The 20,889-nt window shown below is 42.7% G+C and overlaps 1 pseudogene; it reads right to left on the bottom strand.

Annotated features, from left to right (window-relative positions):
• Positions 1-2,762: 2,762 nt before the first annotated feature.
• LOC135532775 (inositol polyphosphate-4-phosphatase type I A-like) lies at positions 2,763-15,929 on the bottom strand (annotated as a pseudogene).
• Between the last annotated feature and the right edge of the window lie 4,960 nt (positions 15,930-20,889).

Genomic DNA, 20,889 nt, shown 5'->3' with positions numbered 1-20,889 from the left:
CAGAGGCAGATCAAATATAACCTAGCCACTATGATACATTAACACAGGGTATAACCTAGCCACTATGATACATTAACACAGCAGATCAAATATAACCTAGCCACTATGATACATCTATGATACATTAACACAGGGTGAAGCAGATCAAATATAACCGAGCCACTATGTACATTAACACAGGGTGAGGCAGATCAAATATAACCTAGCCACTATGATACATTAACACAGGGTGAAGCAGATCAAATATAACCGAGCCAATGATACATTAACACAGAGGCAGATCAAATATAACCTAGCCACTATGATACATGATACATTAACACAGAGGCAGATCAAATATAACCTAGCCACTATGATACATTAACACAGAGGCAGATCAAATATAACCTAGCCACTATGATACATTAACACAGAGGCAGATCAAATATAACCTAGCCACTATGATACATTAACACAGGGTGAGGCAGATCAAATATAACCTAGCCACTATGATACACTATGATACATTAACACAGGGTGAGGCAGATCAAATATAACAAATATAACCTAGCCACTATGATACATTAACACAGGGTGAAGCAGATCAAATATAACCTAGCCACTATGATACATTAACACAGGGTGAGGCAGATCAAATATAACCTAGCCACTGATACATTAACACAGGTGAGGCAGATCAAATATAACCTAGCCACTATGATACATTAACACAGAGGTGATCAAATATAACCTAGCCACTATGATACATTAACACAGAGGCAGATCAAATATAACCTAGCCACTATGATACATTAACACAGGGTGAGGCAGATCAAATATAACCTAGCCATCATTAACACAGGGTATCAAATATAACCTAGCCACTATGATACATTAACACAGAGGCAGATCAAATATAACCTAGCCACTATGATACATTAACACAGAGGCAGATCAAATATAACCTAGCCACTATGATACATTAACACAGGGTGAGGCAGATCAAATATAACCTAGCCACTATGATACATTAACACAGGGTGATCAAATATAACCTAGCCACTATGATACATTAACACAGGGTCAAATATAACCTAGCAGATCAAATATAACCTAGCCACTATGATACATTAACACAGGGTGAAGCAGATCAAATATAACCGAGCCACTATGATACATTAACACAGAGGCAGATCAAATATAACCTAGCCACTATGATACATTAACACAGGGTGAAATGCAGATCAAATATAACCTAGCCACTATGATACATTAACACAGGGTGAGGCAGATCAAATATAACCTAGCCACTATGATACATTAACACAGGGTGAAGCAGATCAAATATAACCTAGCCACTATGATACATTAACACAGAGTGCAGATCAAATATAACCTAGCCACTATGATACATTAACACAGGGTGAAGCAGATCAAATATAACCTAGCCACTATGATACATTAACACAGAGGCAGATCAAATATAACCTAGCCTCTATGATACATTAACACAGAGGCAGATCAAATATAACCTAGCCTCTATGATACATTAACACAATTTGGCAGATCAAATATAACCGAGCCACTATGATACATTAACACAGGGTGAAGCAGATCAAATATAACCTAGCCACTATGATACATTAACACAGAGGCAGATCAAATATAACCTAGCCACTATGATACATTAACACAGGGTGAAGCAGATCAAATATAACCTAGCCACTATGATACATTAACACAGAGGAAGCAGATCAAATATAACCTATGATACATTATATGATACATTAACACAGGGTTCAAATATAACACAGATACATTAACACAGGCAGATCAAATATAACCTAGCCTCTATGATACATTAACACAGAGGCAGATCAAATATAACCTAGCCTCTATGATACATTAACACAGAGGCAGATCAAATATAACCTAGCCTCTATGATACATTAACACAGAGGCAGATCAAATATAACCTAGCCACTATGATACATTAACACAGGGTGAAGCAGATCAAATATAACCTAGCCACTATGATACATTAACACAGAGGCAGATCAAATATAGCCTAGCCTCTATGATACATTAACACAGAGGCTGATCAAATATAACCTTGCCTCTATGATACATTAACACAGGGTGAGGCAGATCAAATATAACAAAGCCACCATGATACATTAACACAGGGTGAGGCAGATCAAATATAACCTAGCCACTATGATACATTAACACAGAGGCAGATCAAATATAACCTAGCCTCTATGATACATTAACACAGGGTGAGGCACTAGCCTCTGATGATACATTAACACAGGGTCTTGAGGCAGATCATATAACCTAGCCACTATGATACATTAACACAGGGTGAGGCAGATCAAATATAACCAGTAGCCACTATGATACATTAACACAGGGCAGATCAAATATAACCTAGCCTCTATGATACATGTTGTAGGCAAACACAGGAACAGAGGCAGATCAAATATAACCTAGCCACTATGATACATTAACACAGGGTGAGGCAGATCAAATATAACCTAGCCACTATGATACATTAACACAGAGGCAGATCAAATATAACCTAGCCTCTATGATACATTAACACAGGGTGAGGCATATCAAATATAACCTAGCCACTATGATACATTAACACAGGGTGAGGCAGATCAAATATAACCTAGCCACTATGATACATTAACACAGGGTGAGGCAGATCAAATATAACCTCGCCACTATGATACATTAACACAGAGGCATATCAAATATATCACAGAATATGGTGAAACAGTTTACTGCTCATATTTTAATTTTAAGTTACAGAGTTGAGGGGGAAAGCACATTTTACAGCAAAGCCTGTACCTGTACAGATACAGATGTTTTCACCTGAAAGTGTGTGGCTCAATACATAAAGAAAAATACATGACATGTCAAATTAAATGGATAAAACCCGCAGCATTTTGGCAACTTTTTTCAGCAATTTTCAGTGCATCAATCAGCATCAATAATATTCAGCAAAATAAAGTTTAAAAATGTTTACCTAAATAAAAATAAACTGTCTCTGTAATGTGCAATAACAGCTATAGATAAACAAGGTAACAGAAGCTAGTGAGGGGTTCACAGTACAATTTAACGCATAACGCTGTGCATTTTAAACAGACTTCTTTCTATGCAGTGTACCTGTCCATTATATCCAAACGTACAATAATAATGTAAGGCTTTTCTATCTAACGCATTCAACAGTAAGACACTTCTGTTTCTCTCCATCGGTTGTAGAAATAAAGCCGTGTTTTGTTGGTCCTGCGGTGGTCCAGTCCGCCAGGCGCCCGCTGCAGCGTCAGAGTGAGTTAGCTTCTATCAGTGTTGTAGTATTCCTCTGGGGTTCTTAAAGGAGATGAAACTCGCAGAGAAAAGCTGCCGACATCATATTTCTTAACACTGGTCCTTACTCTAAGCTAATATGTTATAGTTTGACTGAGTCTACAGTTTGATTTAAAGTTAATATGCCTACCACCTAGGTCATGGATCTAAACATTACTTTATGAACAGACAGGGGTTTGGGGGGAGTGCAAGATTTGGATACTATGTTATTTTTCAGTTGAATACAATCTACAAGCATGTGATCATATATTTGAATTAAGTTGTTTTTGGATGAATTTGGTTGTGTGTGAACCCCATCCATGCTTGCATCTAATATAATGGAGCATTGTACCATGCACTCAATGACAAGATATAAAACATAAAATAAACATGCAGTGGCCAAGGGACAGATGAACCCTGTCACTGCAACTGTTTGACTCAGTAGAAAAACCAAAACAGAGCATAGTGGTGCTCCATTTTGCACTAACCCTGTCCAGTAGCTGCATTATCAAATACGTTTGGGATGGGTCTTCATACATCACAGATACACGTGTCTACATCTAATCCTTGTGTACAATCATGAGCAAATAACACACTGATGCTCTGTACACAAAGGTTTTGTTCTCTTTAAATTTACTTAAGTTTAATTTTCACTTTGAAGTTCCATGAGAGACAGTGGTAAGAACCCAGGCCACATGATAAGAGCTCTAAATACAACTAAAACAACTGCAGCTCTAGAACTAAAGTGTTTTTTACATCAATACAATCTGTGAGGATCTATTTCAAAAGCTGTTTTTAAGTTGTTGTTGTTGTTGTTGTTGTTGTGTGCTTGTAGTGGTTATCATACCATAACGCAGAGATACTAATCGCAAAGGAGGGGGAAGCGCTATCAATCTACCACAGATAACATCAACAGTGAGTCAGCACTATAGAAAGGGATCGGTTGCTTTCATGAAGTTATTTTGTTTTTATGTTGTTGCTGACGTTGACATTGTCTAGTCTCTGTCCCCTTCTATTGGCTACTTCGAGAGATGGGCAGCTGTCCAATCAGGTATCTACTTTCCCATAGGTGCCCTCAGGGGGGCGGTACTGTTTGGGAAAGGCCTTCAGCTGGAGGGAGCTGAAGGCGTATTTACGGCATCCTACATTCTTCATGGTGTTCTCTCGTCTGCAGCCCTCACTGTTGGAAGGAGGAGAGGAGAGGAAAGAGAAGGAGGGGGGAGGGAAGAAGAGGGGGAGGGGAGGGTAGAATAGGGAGGGGAGCAGAGAGGAGAGAAGGAGAGAGGGAGAGGAGAGAAAAGGAGAGGAGAGAGACGGAAAGGAGGGTAGAGCGAATGAGAGGGGAAGGAAAGGAAAGAGAATGAGAGGGGGAGGGAGGAAGAGGCCAGGAGAGAGAAGGATAGGTGGAGGGTTTAAAATATAAATTGTAGATGGAGTTATATTACATAAAGTTATTATAAACATGGACAGAATTCTTTATTTTCTTCTAATTCTACATGGTAGACGTTACAATGTCTTGTCTCTTTTTGTTCAGGCAGTTGTGTGGCTGGCTCACCTGCGCATGCAGTCGAGGGCCTGGAAGAAGACCTGTGGGGCCATGGCGTGCTCCTGCTGGAGTATCAGACACTGCTCCAGGGTTAGAGACATGGCTGTACGATCCTTAGCACTCTTACAGCTGGTGAAACGCACGCCGTTCAGACGCCGACACACCTGGGAAGGGAGAGAGCGAGAGACAGGGAGAGAGAGAGAAAGAAGTGGGGAGCAGAGGAGAATGGGTGAGAGTAGAGAGTCAGGCAAAGACTTCAGCTCATTCAGAGTGCTACAAAATAGGATCTTGTGGAGAGAGAGAGAAAAAGGGGAGAATGTCTCTACCTCCGCTGCCTGCCACAGGATCTCTACGTTCTTGCTCTTCCTGGCACTGATGTTCTGACCGAGCAGCTTCAGTAGCTCAGGCAGGCTGGTCTGACTACGGGTACGAGGGAGGCCTGAAGAGGAGAGAGAAGAGAGGATTATTGCACTGACGTACATTTTAGGAACCCGGTTGTTGCCCACTTAATTAGGGGTTGAGGTTAAGATGAGGTTGTGTATGACTCACAGTCCTCAGGCAGGACCTCTTTGTACTGCTCGTAGTAGGAGCTGAGACGAGCCATATTCTCCATGTTAATCACCTCCTGGAGAGATGTGTCTCCAAACCTATAAATACACAGATCGACAGACAGACAGACAGATTGTATTTTATTCACGGTATGGCTCATTAAGCAAAGCTACAACACATCAGCATTTCTTAGCAAGCACTTTGTGCAACTCGTGATTATGGTATTACCACAAATATTAGCTAGGTGAAGTTGCCATGGTAACACACCATTTTGACTACTCCTCTCTTACGTTGTGCTGCTGGTCCTCCCTCCATCACCTCTCCTCCCTCCCTCCATCCATCACCTATCATCCCTCCCTCCCTCCCTCCCTCCCTCCCTCCCTCCCTCCCTCCCTCCCTCCCTCCCCCTCCCTCCATCACCTCTCCTCCCTCCATCCACTCTCCTCCCTTCACCACCCCTCCATCACCTCTCCTCCCTCCCTCCATCACCTCTCCTCCCTTCACCACCCCTCCATCACCTCTCCTCCCTCCCTCCATCACCTCTCCTCCCTTCACCACCCCTCCCTCCCTCCCTCCTCACCTCTCCTCCCCTTCACCACCCCATCCATCACCTCTCCTCCCTTCACCACCCCTCCCTCCCTCCCTCCCTCCATCACCTCTCCTCCCTTCACCACCCCTCCATCACCTCTCCTCCCTCCCTCCATCACCTCTCCTCCCTTCATCACCACCCCTCCCTCCCTCCCTCCCTCCCTCCCTCCCTCCCTCCCTCCCCCTCCCTCCCTCCCTCCCCCTCCCCCCTCCCTCCCTCCCTCCCTCCCTCCCTCCCTCCCTCCCTCCCTCCCTCCCTCCCTCCCTCCCCTCCCCTCTCCTCCCTTCATCACCCCTCCATCACCTCTCCTCCCTCCCTCCATCACCTCTCCTCCCTCCCTCCATCACCTCTCCTCCTTCCATCCACTCTCCTCCCTCCATCACCTCCATCACCACTCCTACCGTCACCCTCCAACACCCCTCCATCACCTCTCCTCCCTCCATCACCTCTCCTCATCTTTCCTCCCCTCTCCACTCACTTCTCTGCCAGTGTCTGCTGTTCATTGATTCCCACATTGAAGAGAACAGGCTGCACCCGCAGCAGCATGCCGTTCTGGATCTCCCGCGGCAACGCATCAAACATCGGCGCTGGTAACGGAACCCTGACGTTGAAGCCGTCCCGGTTCCCGGTGATGACAGGCAGCATGTCCGGGCCGAAGACCGAGGTTGCCTGGGTGACTTTAAAGGTGACGTTCCGCAGATCCATCACGCCAACACTCATGTCCTCCAACATGGCCAGCTCATCCCCTTTAAGATTCAAGAGAACAAGTGGTCAGAGTAGGTTTCAGTAGTCATAATTTAAGAGTAAGGGGTCAAAGTAGGTTTCAGTGGTCATAATTTAAGAGTAAGGGGTCAGAGTAGGTTTCAGTTCCTCCCCTTTAAGATTGAAGAGAACAAGTGGTCAGAGTAGGTTTCAGTGGTCATAATTTAAGAGTAAGGGGTCAGAGTAGGTTTCAGTGGTCATAATTTAAGAGTAAGGGGTCAGAGTAGGTTTCAGTTCCTCCCCTTTAAGATTGAAGAGAACAAGTGGTCAGAGTAGGTTTCAGTGGTCATAATTTAAGAGTAAGGGGTCAGAGTAGGTTTCAGTTCCTCCCCTTTAAGATTGAAGAGAACAAGTGGTCAGAGTAGGTTTCAGTGGTCATAATTTAAGAGTAAGGGGTCAGAGTAGGTTTTAGTGGTCATAATTTAAGAGTAAGGGGTCAGAGTAGGTTTCAGTGGTCATAATTTAAGATTAAGGGGTCAGAGTAGGTTTCAGTGGTCATAATTTAAGAGTAAAGGGTCAGAGTAGGTTTTAGTGGTCATGATTTGAGAGAAAGGGGTCAGAGTAGGTTTCAGTGGTCATAATTTAAGAGAAAGGGGTCAGAGTAGAATTCAGTTGTCGTTTAAAAAATAAAAAAGTGGGTTTCAAATCAACATAATCATGTGTGTGTGTGTATTTTCATTAAAGAAAACACAAGGACGCACGCACGCACACACACACACACACACACACACACACACACACACACACACACACACACACACACACACACACACACACACACACACACACACACACACACACACACACACACACGAGGGTACCATAGGTGCTAAGCAGGCCCTCATGCTGGACCAGCAGGCCAATGGTGTGGAGCTGCCTGAGGAAGCCGTCGTCACAGAGACAGTTCCTCAGCTTGATGACGAAGCCACAGATCAGAGCTGACAGCTACATAGTGGAAAACACCAATACAACTGTCAATAACCTATACAACTATAATCATCTGTCAAACATCTATAATAACAATGTTATTGATCAATTCAATAACAATGTATATTATAGAACAGCAATTAAATCCATCTAGTTATGCTGCAGTGCAAGAGTGGTGTTGTGTGAGTGTGTACACACACATGCATGTACCTGCGCGTGTGTGTGTGTGTGTAAACCCACCGTCTGACAGAAGACCACATCTCTTCGGTACTGTAGCGTGAGGTTCATGGCGATGGTGGGAGCACTGTCCTGCATTAGGAGGAACACCATGGACTTCTTAGCCTTGTCACTCATCAGAGACACACACTCTGACAGGGTGGTCAGGAGAGGGTACAACACATCACTCCATTCACCTGGTACAGACAGGAGAGAGTTTATACAGTATATATGCACAGGTATTTACACACACACACACACACACACACACACACACACACACACACACACACACACACACACACACACACACACACACACACACACACACACACACACACACACACACTCTTGCTCCTACCTGGGGAGGGCTTTTCTTTTTCTATGTCTGGGCTGCTGTCTAGAGGGGGAGAAAGAGCATAACATCAGTGTTATGACATCAGTGTTTATGTCTGCTAGTTAAAGAATTATGTTACAATATAGAACTGTCAAAGTGGCGGTGAACCTACAGTGCTTTTGTCTTTCATGGTTTGATTGACATGTGGTGCTCAGATGAGGGAATGATGGCAATGATGATGATGGAGGAAGAAGAGGTGATGAAGATGACGATCAGGGTGTATCCAAAAGGCTTCCCTGTTTCCATGGATACCTCATGGGATTCACACACATTCACTTTTATCCCCTAACCTCAACTTCTAAACCGATACACCCACCCACTCACCCATCCACCCACCCAATCCACCTACCCACCCACCCACTCACCCACCCATCCACCCACCCACTCACCCATCCACCCACCCAACCCACCTACCCACCCACTCACCTATCCACCCACCCACTCACCCATCCACCCACCCAACCCACCTACCCACCCACCCATCGAACCCACCCAACCCACCTACCCACCCACTCACCCATCCACCCACACAACCCACCTACCCACCCACTCCACCCACCCACTCACCCATCGAACCCACCCAACCCGCCTACCCACCCAACCCACCTACCCACCCACCCACTCACCCATCCACCCACCCAACCCACCTACCCACCCACTCACCCATCCACCCACCCAACCCACCTACCCACCCACTCACCCATCCACCCACCCAACCCACCTACCCACCCACACACACCTATCCACCCACACAACCCACCTACCCACCCACTCCACCCACCCACTCACCCATCGAACCCACCCAACCCGCCTACCCACCCAACCCACCTACCCACCCACTCACCCATCCACCCACCCAACCCACCTACCACCCACTCACCCATCCACCCACCCAACCCACCTACCCACCCACCCATCAATCATTCCCAAACACAGGTTTTTGGACATTTTTGCAAATGCATTACAAATAAAAAACTGAAATACCTTCCCTCAATCAGTTAGTTTGAAAATCAGGAGATGCAAGAATGTCTAGTTAAATAGCCTATTTCACTTCAATAGATCCATTTGACTAGTATGTGAATGTATGTGTATGTTTACTTCTCTTAGTAATGGTGTTGGTCAGCTGCTGAGCATCCAGGAACACATCCTCACTGCTGCTGTCACTCTGCAGCCTGTCTTTGGCCAGCAGTCTTTCCACCCTCTGGATCACACAGTCCAGACTCTTATCTACATTTAACCACACCTTCTCCTGGAGGGTAGAGAGGGTGGGTCAGAGGGCCGGGTGGAGGGAGAGCGCGACAGAAAGATAGAAGGATGAAATATGAAATAAACGTTGTATATACAGTCGTGGCCAGAAGTTTTGAGAATGACACAAATATTAATTTTCACAAAGTCTGCTGCCTCAATTTGTATGATGGCAATTTGCATATACTCCAGAATGTTATGAAGAGTGATCAGATGAATTGCAATTAATTGCAAACTCCCTATTTGCCATGCAAATAAACTGAATCCCCAAAATTAATTTCCACTGCATTTCAGCCCTGCCACAACAGGACCAGCTGAAATCATGTCAGTGATTCTCTCGTTAACTTCTTTGGGGTAGGGGGCAGTATTTGGTAGCTTGGCTGAAAAACGTGCCGAAATTAAGCTGCCTGCTACTCAGCCGTAAAAGCTAGAATATGCATATAATTAGTACATTTGGATAGAAAACACTCTGACATTTCTAAAACTGTTTGAATGATAGTTTAACAGAACTCATATAGCAGGCAAACACCTTAGAAAAAATCCAACCAGGAAGTGGGAAATCTGAGGTTTGTAGTTTTTCAACTCAGCCCCCATTGATGATACAGGGTGATATTAGTTATGTTTCACTTCCCAAGGCTTCCACTAGATGTCAACAGTATTTACAACCTGTTTTGAGGATTCTACTCTAAAGGAGGGGCTCATAAGGGCTCTTTGAGTGAGTGGTCTGGCAGAGTGCCACAGCCTCGGTCTGGCAGAGTGCCACAGCCTCGGTCTGGCAGAGTGCCACAGCCTCGGTCTGGGGCGCTAACGTGAAAGGTAGCTACGTTCCACTTCATTTGTACAGACAAAGGAATTGTCCGGTTGGAACATTAATGAAGTTTTATGTTAAAAACATCCTAAAGATTGATTCCATACTTAGTTTGGCATGTTTCTACGGGCTGTAACAGAACTTTCTGAACTTTTCATCCGACGTTCGGCGCGACATGAACGTGCGTTTGGATTTGTTTACCAAACGCCCTAACAAAAGAAAATATTTGGACATAAATGATGGACATTATCGAACAAATCAAACATTTATGGTGGAACTGGGATTCCTGGGAGTGCATTCTGATGAAGATTATCAAAGGTAAGTGAATATTTAAAATGCTATTTCTGAGTAATGTTGACTACCCAATATGGCGGGTATCTTTTTGGCTGCTTTGTTGTCTAAAGGCTTATTGTCTAAAGGCTCAGATTATTGCATGGTTTGCTTTCTCCGTAAAGTTTTTTTGAAATCTGACACAGCGAAGTTTAAGTTCCATGTATAATAGTCGTATCTTTATCGATGTTTATTATGAGTATTTCTGTAAATTGATGTGGCTCTCTGCAATATCACCGCATGTTTTAGAACTACTGAATGTAACACTCCAATGTAAACTCTCATTTACATTGGTTCAGTTTAAATATGAACTTAATCAAACAAAACATACATGTATTGTGTAACATGAAGTCCTGTGAGTGTCATCTGATGAAGATCGTCAAAGGTTAGTGATTAATTGTATCTCTATTTCTGCTTTTTGTGACTCCTCTCTTTGGCTGGAAAAAATGGCTGTGTTTTTCTGTGGCTTGGTGGTGACCTAACATAATTGTTTGTGGTGCTTTCGCTGTAAATCCTTTTTGAAATCAGACACTGTGGCTGGATTAACGAGAATGGTATCTTTAAAATGGTGTAAAATACATGTATGCTTGAGGAATTTTAATTATGAGATTTTTGTTGTTTTGAATTTGGCGCCCTGCACTTTCACTGGCTGTTGCAGGGGGGTTCCGCTAGACCTAGACAGGTTAACACAGGTGTGAGTGTTGACGAGGACAGGGCTGGAGATAACTCTGTCATGCTGATTGATTTCGAATAACAGACTGGAAGCGTCAAAAGGAGGGTGGTGCTTGGAATCATTGTTCTTCCTCTGTCAACCATGGTTACCTGCAAAGAAACACGTGCCGTCATCATTGCTTTGCCCAAAAAGGGCTTCACAGGCAAGAATGCTGCTGCCAGTAAGATTGCACCATAATCAACCATTTATTGGATCATCAAGAACTTCAAGGAGAGCAGTTGAATTGTTGTGAAGAAGGCTTCAGGGTGCCCAAGAATGTCCAGCAAGCCCCAGGACCGTCTCCTAAAGTTAATTCAGCTGCAGGATAAGGGCACCACCAGTACAGCTTGCTCAGGTATGGCAGCAGGCAAGTGTGAGTGCATATCTTTATTTTACCTTTATTTAACTAGGCAAGTCAGTTCAGAACAAATTCTTATTTTCAATGATGGCCTAGGAACAGTGGGTTGAATGCCTGTTCAGGGGCAGAACAACAGATTTGTACCTTGTCAGTTTGGGGATTTGAACTTGCAACCTTTCGGTTACAAATCCAACGCTCTAACCACCAGGCTACCCTGCCGCCCCGCTCTAACTACTAGGCTATCTGCACGCACAGTGAGGCAAAGACTTTTGGAGGATGGCCTGGTGTCAAGAAGGGCAGTGAAGAAGCCACTTCTCTCCAGGAAAAACATCAGGGACAGACTGATATTCTGCAAAAGGTACAGGGATTGGACTGCTGAGGACTGGGGTAAAGTCATTTTCTCTGATGAATCCCCTTTCCGATTGTTTGGGGCATCCGGAAAAAAGCTTGTCGGGAGAAGACAAGGTGAGCGCTACCATCAGTCCTGTCTCATGCCAACAGTAAAGCATGCTGAGACCATTCATGTATGGGGTTGCTTCTCAGCCAAGGGAGTGGGCTCACTCACAATTTTGCCTAAGAACACAGCCATGAATAAAGAATGGCACTAACACATCCTCTGAGAGCAACCTCTCCCAACCATCCAGGAATAGTTTGGTGACGAACAATGTCTTTTCCAGCATGATGGAGCACCTTGCCATAAGGCAAAAGTGATGACGAAGTGGCTCGGGGAACAAAACATCGATATTTTGGGTCCATGGCCAGGAAACTCCTCAGACCTTAATCCCATTGAGAACTTGTGGTCAATCCTCAAGAGGCGGGTGGACAAACAAAACCCCAAAAATTCTGACAAATTCCAAGCATTGATTATGCAAGAATGGGCTGCCATCAGTCAGGACGTGGCCCAGAAGTTAATTGACAGCATGCCAGAGTGGATTGCAGAGGTCTTGAAAAAGAAGTGTCAACACTACAAATATTGACTCTTTGCATCAACTTCATGTAATTGTCAATAAAAGCCTTTGACACTTATGAAATGCTTATAATTCTACTTCAGTATTCCATAGTAACATCTGACAAAATTATCTAAAGACACTGAAGATGCAAGCTTTGTGAATATGTATATTTGTGTCATTCTCAAAACTTCAGGCCCAGACCGTACATTCTATACAATATTGTTGTTATTCTCAATTGTTGAAAAGAAAATGATCAATGTCTCCTTACCCAGTCATCCTCATGCCAGTCAGCCTGTAGGGAGGAGCGCTTGCCTCTCCCCCTCTCTCCCTCCACATATACTGAGTGGCGAGGGGAGATGGAGTGACGCGAGGGGGAGGTGGATTGTCTTGAGGGGAGGTAGAGGAGCGACAGGGTGAGGTAGATGAGCGACAGGGGAGCGGGATGGAGAGGGGGTGAGGGACGATGGGGAGGGAGTGCCCTTCTGGATGATGCATTCTGGCCGGGCGGCAGTAAGGGCTAGGATGGCTGAGGACAGCAGCTTAGAGTCACAGACTGTCACCAACTGACGAGTCTGGAGAAGGGGAGAGAGATGGAGGAGAGACATGGAGGAGAGAGGGAGAAGAGGAGAGAGATGGAGGAGAGGCAGGGAGAGAAGAGAAAGGGAGAGGAGAGAGATGGAGGAGAGACATGGAGGAGAGGCAGGGAGCGAGATGGAATAGAGATAGGGGGGGGGGACAGGGAGTGGAGGAGACAGGGAAAAATACAGTATAATAGTGTGTATTAATACAGTGAAATACATTCATTGCATAGATACATGAGGGCATTTCTCAATGCTTCTTTCCCTTCTCTTCTCCCTCCCTCCTTCTCCTTCCCTCCTCTCTCCCTCTCCCCCTCTCCTACCTTCTCAGAGAGGATGGCGAGGGTTCTCTCCAGAGCGTTGGCTGAGCGTTCCTTGGCAGCGCGGGACAAACGTTCAGTGTAGTAGCAAACCTGAGTCTTCAAAGTGTTGACCTGACCAATCAGCTCCTTCGCTCTCAACACATCCCGAGGCAGGTAGGCCACCGGCTTAGAGCTAGACACAGAACTGAGAGAAAGAGATCCGGAGTGAAAGGTGCTGACACGTGCAGATTTAAAACAATGTTATACAGAGCATAAACACATCTACCCACAATGCATGCATAAACAGACCAGGTGACAGAGCTCACCATTCCTCCTCATATGCGCTGATCAGAAAGCAAGAAAAAAAGGACACAATTCAGTCAAAGGTTCTACATCTAAATCAATGATAACAATGAAATGTGGAACTGTTGTGCCTATAGCAGGATTTCTTGATTGGCCCCAATTTATATTATTCGGACCCCAAAATCTTCTCAGCAAAAAAGAAAGAAAGAAATTGATAATTTTGGTTGGACATAAAAGCCTGTACAATCACCAGGGAGTCATCTGAAAAAGATTTAAATTACAAAATCTGTTCTCAAGTATTCCCATGCATGAATAGAGAGGCAAATGTGATCATATCCCAATGTGATCAAGGTGATAAGTTATTCTTTCTTTGTCAAATAGTTTCTGTTTGGGCTTTGTGTACAAATGATTTAGAACTATGCTCCGGCCCCCAACCATTAACTCAAGGAAAAACAGAGTCTGCGACTGAAAGTAATTCGGGACAGCTGGTCTATTGCCCATACTCACTGTTTCCTAGCCTCCTCAAACTTGTGGATGAGTTTCCGGAGACCACAGTGCTTAAAGCCTTGGTAGTGGGCTGCTGGGGCCCCTATAGTTACTACGTCATAGGTCCTGTCTAGGAAAGGAGACGGAGGGAAGTGGAGCGAGAGGGGGAGGGAGGAGGAGAGAGGGGAGAAAGGGAGGTGGAGGGGAAGAGAGTACTTTTAGACAGATATAAACAGAGAATTACATTGAGCCAGATGGATATAATTATGGATATATAGGACATAGAGACTGATAGATTTACCAGGTCCCCTACCATAGAGACCGATAGATTTACCAGGTCCCCTACCATAGAGACTGTATATATAACAGGTCCCCTACCATAGAGACTGATAGATATAACAGGTCCCCTACCATAGAGACCGATAGATTTACCAGGTCCCCTACCATAGAGACCGATAGATTTACCAGGTCCCCTACAATAGAGACTGATAGATATAACAGGTCCCCTACCATAGAGACTGATAGATATAACAGGTCCCCTACCATAGAGACCGATAGATTTACCAGGTCCCCTACCATAGAGACTGATAGATATAACAGGTCCCCTACCATAGAGACCGATAGATTTACCAGGTCCCCTACCATAGAGACTGATAGATATAACAGGTCCCCTACCATAGAGACTGATAGATATAACAGGTCCCTACCATAGAGACCGATAGATATAACAGGTCCCCTACCATAGAGACCGATAGATATAACAGGTCCCCTACCATAGAGACCGATAGATTTACCAGGTCCCCTACCATAGAGACTGATAGATATAACAGGTCCCCTACCATAGAGACTGATAGATATAACAGGTCCCCTACCATAGAGACCGATAGATTTACCAGGTCCCCTACCATAGAGACTGATAGATATAACAGGTCCCCTACCATAGAGACTGATAGATATAACAGGTCCCTACCATAGAGACCGATAGATATAACAGGTCCCCTACCATAGAGACCGATAGATATAACAGGTCCCCTACCATAGAGACCGATAGATTTACCAGGTCCCCTACCATAGAGACTGATAGATATAACAGGTCCCCTACCATAGAGACTGATAGATATAACAGGTCCCCTACCATAGAGACCGATAGATATAACAGGTCCCCTACCATAGAGACCGATAGATATAACAGGTCCCCTACCATAGAGACTGATAGATATAACAGGTCCCCTACCATAGAGACCGATAGATATAACAGGTCCCCTACCATAGAGACCGATAGATATAACAGGTCCCCTACCATAGAGACTGATAGATATAACAGATCCCTACCATAGAGACTGATAGATATAACAGATCCCTACCATAGAGACTGATAGATATAACAGGTCCCTTACCATAGAGACTGATAGATATAACAGGTCCCTTACCATAGCCAGACTCTCCTTGTACTCTCATCCTCTGGACGTGCAGGTTAGTGGGGATGAACTCCAGCTTCTTCTCTGCTTTCAGAGTGCTGGATTTAAAGGATGGACCTGGAAGAGGAGTAGGTTGGAAATGTTATGATGATGCCGACTACTGATAGTCTCTTCCTGTATGTTACTGATACTTCCTGTATGTTACTGATACTTCATGTATGTTACTGATAGACTCTTCCTGTATGTTACTGATAGACTCTTCCTGTATGTTACTGATAGTCTCTTCCTGTATGTTACTGATAGACTCTTCCTGTATGTTACTGATACTTCCTGTATGTTACTGATAGACTCTTCCTGTATGTTACTGATACTTCCTGTATGTTACTGATAGACTCTTCCTGTATGTTACTGATACTTCCTGTATGTTACTGATACTTCCTGTATGTTACTGATAGACTATTCCTGTATGTTACTGATAGACTCTTCCTGTATGTTACTGACACTTCCTGTATGTTACTGATACTTCCTGTATGTTACTGATAGACTCTTCCTGTATGTTACTGATACTTCCTGTATGTTACTGATACTTCCTGTATGTTACTGATAGATTCTTCCTGTATGTTACTGATAGACTCTTCCTGTATGTTACTGACACTTCCTGTATGTTACTGACACTTCCTGTATGTTACTGATAGTCTCTTCCTGTATGTTACTGATACTTCCTGTATGTTACTGATAGTCTCTTCCTGTATGTTACTGATACTTCCTGTATGTTACTGATAGTCTCTTCCTGTATGTTACTGATAGACTCTTCCTGTATGTTACTGATACTTCCTGTATGTTACTGATAGACTCTTCCTGTATGTTACTGATAGACTCTTCATGTATGTTACTGATAGACTCTTCCTGTATGTTACTGATAGACTCTTCCTGTATGTTACTGATAGACTCTTCCTGTATGTTACTGATAGACTCTTCCTGTATGTTACTGATAGTCTCTTCCTGTATGTTACTGATACTTCCTGTATGTTACTGATAGACTCTTCCTGTATGTTACTGATACTTCCTGTATGTTACTGATACTTCCTGTATGTTACTGATAGACTCTTCCTGTATGTTACTGATAGACTCTTCCTGTATGTTACTGATAGACTCTTCCTGTATGTTACTGATAGTCTCTTCCTGTATGTTACTGATTCTTCCTGTATGTTACTGATAGTCTCTTCCTGTATGTTACTGATAGACTCTTCCTGTTTGTTACTGATAGTCTCTTCCTGTATGTTACTGATACTTCCTGTATGTTACTGATACTTCCTGTATGTTACTGATAGACTCTTCCTGTATGTTACTGATAGACTCTTCCTGTATGTTACTGATAGACTCTTCCTGTATGTTACTGATAGACTCTTCCTGTATGTTACTGATAGTCTCTTCCTGTATGTTACTGATACTTCCTGTATGTTACTGATAGTCTCTTCCTGTATGTTACTGATACTTCCTGTATGTTACTGATAGTCTCTTCCTGTATGTTACTGATAGACTCTTCCTGTATGTTACTGATACTTCCTGTATGTTACTGATAGACTCTTCCTGTATGTTACTGATAGACTCTTCCTGTATGTTACTGATAGACTCTTCCTGTATGTTACTGATAGTCTCTTCCTGTATGTTACTGATAGACTCTTCCTGTATGTTACTGATAGACTCTTCCTGTATGTTACTGATAGACTCTTCCTGTATGTTACTGATAGACTCTTCCTGTATGTTACTGATAGTCTCTTCCTGTATGTTACTGATACTTCCTGTATGTTACTGATAGACTCTTCCTGTATGTTACTGATACTTCCTGTATGTTACTGATACTTCCTGTATGTTACTGATAGACTCTTCCTGTATGTTACTGATAGACTCTTCCTGTATGTTACTGATAGACTCTTCCTGTATGTTACTGATAGTCTCTTCCTGTATGTTACTGATTCTTCCTGTATGTTACTGATAGTCTCTTCCTGTATGTTACTGATAGACTCTTCCTGTTTGTTACTGATAGTCTCTTCCTGTATGTTACTGATACTTCCTGTATGTTACTGATACTTCCTGTATGTTACTGATAGACTCTTCCTGTATGTTACTGATAGACTCTTCCTGTATGTTACTGATAGACTCTTCCTGTATGTTACTGATAGACTCTTCCTGTATGTTACTGATAGACTCTTCCTGTATGTTACTGATAGACTCTTCCTGTATGTTACTGATACTTCCTGTATGTTACTGATAGTCTCTTCATGTATGTTACTGATACTTCCTGTATGTTACTGATAGTCTCTTCATGTATGTTACTGATAGTCTCTTCCTGTATGTTACTGATACTTCCTGTATGTTACTGATAGTCTCTTCCTGTATGTTACTGATAGTCTCTTCATGTATGTTACTGATAGTCTCTTCCTGTATGTTACTGATACTTCCTGTATGTTACTGATAGTCTCTTCCTGTATGTTACTGATACTTCCTGTATGTTACTGATAGTCTCTTCATGTATGTTACTGATAGTCTCTTCCTGTATGTTACTGATAGACTCTTCCTGTATGTTACTGATAGTCTCTTCCTGTATGTTACTGATAGTCTCTTCCTGTTTGTTACTGATAGTCTCTTCCTGTTTGTTACTGATAGTCTCTTCCTGTATGTTACTGATACTTCCTGTATGTTACTGATAGTCTCTTCCTGTATGTTACTGATAGACTCTACCTGTATGTTACTGATAGTCTCTTCCTGTATGTTACTGATAGTCTCTTCCTGTTTGTTACTGACACTTCCTGTATGTTACTGACACTTCCTGTATGTTACTGATAGTCTCTTCCTGTATGTTACTGATACTTCCTGTATGTTACTGATAGTCTCTTCCTGTATGTTACTGATACTTCCTGTATGTTACTGATAGTCTCTTCCTGTATGTTACTGATAGACTCTTCCTGTATGTTACTGATACTTCCTGTATGTTACTGATAGACTCTTCCTGTATGTTACTGATAGACTCTTCATGTATGTTACTGATAGACTCTTCCTGTATGTTACTGATAGACTCTTCCTGTATGTTACTGATAGACTCTTCCTGTATGTTACTGATAGACTCTTCCTGTATGTTACTGATAGTCTCTTCCTGTATGTTACTGATACTTCCTGTATGTTACTGATAGACTCTTCCTGTATGTTACTGATACTTCCTGTATGTTACTGATACTTCCTGTATGTTACTGATAGACTCTTCCTGTATGTTACTGATAGACTCTTCCTGTATGTTACTGATAGACTCTTCCTGTATGTTACTGATAGTCTCTTCCTGTATGTTACTGATTCTTCCTGTATGTTACTGATAGTCTCTTCCTGTATGTTACTGATAGACTCTTCCTGTTTGTTACTGATAGTCTCTTCCTGTATGTTACTGATACTTCCTGTATGTTACTGATACTTCCTGTATGTTACTGATAGACTCTTCCTGTATGTTACTGATAGACTCTTCCTGTATGTTACTGATAGACTCTTCCTGTATGTTACTGATAGACTCTTCCTGTATGTTACTGATAGTCTCTTCCTGTATGTTACTGATACTTCCTGTATGTTACTGATAGTCTCTTCCTGTATGTTACTGATACTTCCTGTATGTTACTGATAGTCTCTTCCTGTATGTTACTGATAGACTCTTCCTGTATGTTACTGATACTTCCTGTATGTTACTGATAGACTCTTCCTGTATGTTACTGATAGACTCTTCCTGTATGTTACTGATAGACTCTTCCTGTATGTTACTGATAGTCTCTTCCTGTATGTTACTGATAGACTCTTCCTGTATGTTACTGATAGACTCTTCCTGTATGTTACTGATAGACTCTTCCTGTATGTTACTGATAGACTCTTCCTGTATGTTACTGATAGTCTCTTCCTGTATGTTACTGATACTTCCTGTATGTTACTGATAGACTCTTCCTGTATGTTACTGATACTTCCTGTATGTTACTGATACTTCCTGTATGTTACTGATAGACTCTTCCTGTATGTTACTGATAGACTCTTCCTGTATGTTACTGATAGACTCTTCCTGTATGTTACTGATAGTCTCTTCCTGTATGTTACTGATTCTTCCTGTATGTTACTGATAGTCTCTTCCTGTATGTTACTGATAGACTCTTCCTGTTTGTTACTGATAGTCTCTTCCTGTATGTTACTGATACTTCCTGTATGTTACTGATACTTCCTGTATGTTACTGATAGACTCTTCCTGTATGTTACTGATAGACTCTTCCTGTATGTTACTGATAGACTCTTCCTGTATGTTACTGATAGACTCTTCCTGTATGTTACTGATAGACTCTTCCTGTATGTTACTGATAGACTCTTCCTGTATGTTACTGATACTTCCTGTATGTTACTGATAGTCTCTTCATGTATGTTACTGATACTTCCTGTATGTTACTGATAGTCTCTTCATGTATGTTACTGATAGTCTCTTCCTGTATGTTACTGATACTTCCTGTATGTTACTGATAGTCTCTTCCTGTATGTTACTGATAGTCTCTTCATGTATGTTACTGATAGTCTCTTCCTGTATGTTACTGATACTTCCTGTATGTTACTGATAGTCTCTTCCTGTATGTTACTGATACTTCCTGTATGTTACTGATAGTCTCTTCATGTATGTTACTGATAGTCTCTTCCTGTATGTTACTGATAGACTCTTCCTGTATGTTACTGATAGTCTCTTCCTGTATGTTACTGATAGTCTCTTCCTGTTTGTTACTGATAGTCTCTTCCTGTTTGTTACTGATAGTCTCTTCCTGTATGTTACTGATACTTCCTGTATGTTACTGATAGTCTCTTCCTGTATGTTACTGATAGACTCTACCTGTATGTTACTGATAGTCTCTTCCTGTATGTTACTGATAGTCTCTTCCTGTTTGTTACTGATAGTCTCTTCCTGTTTGTTACTGATAGTCTCTTCCTGTATGTTACTGATACTTCCTGTATGTTACTGATAGTCTCTTCCTGTATGTTACTGATAGACTCTACCTGTATGTTACTGATAGTC

This window comes from Oncorhynchus masou, unplaced genomic scaffold (genome assembly GCF_036934945.1).
Source record: "Oncorhynchus masou masou isolate Uvic2021 unplaced genomic scaffold, UVic_Omas_1.1 unplaced_scaffold_2018, whole genome shotgun sequence".
Taxonomy (NCBI): domain Eukaryota; kingdom Metazoa; phylum Chordata; class Actinopteri; order Salmoniformes; family Salmonidae; genus Oncorhynchus; species Oncorhynchus masou.
The sequence above is the reverse complement of the archived record's forward strand: the minus strand, read 5'-3'. Positions and strand labels throughout refer to the sequence as shown.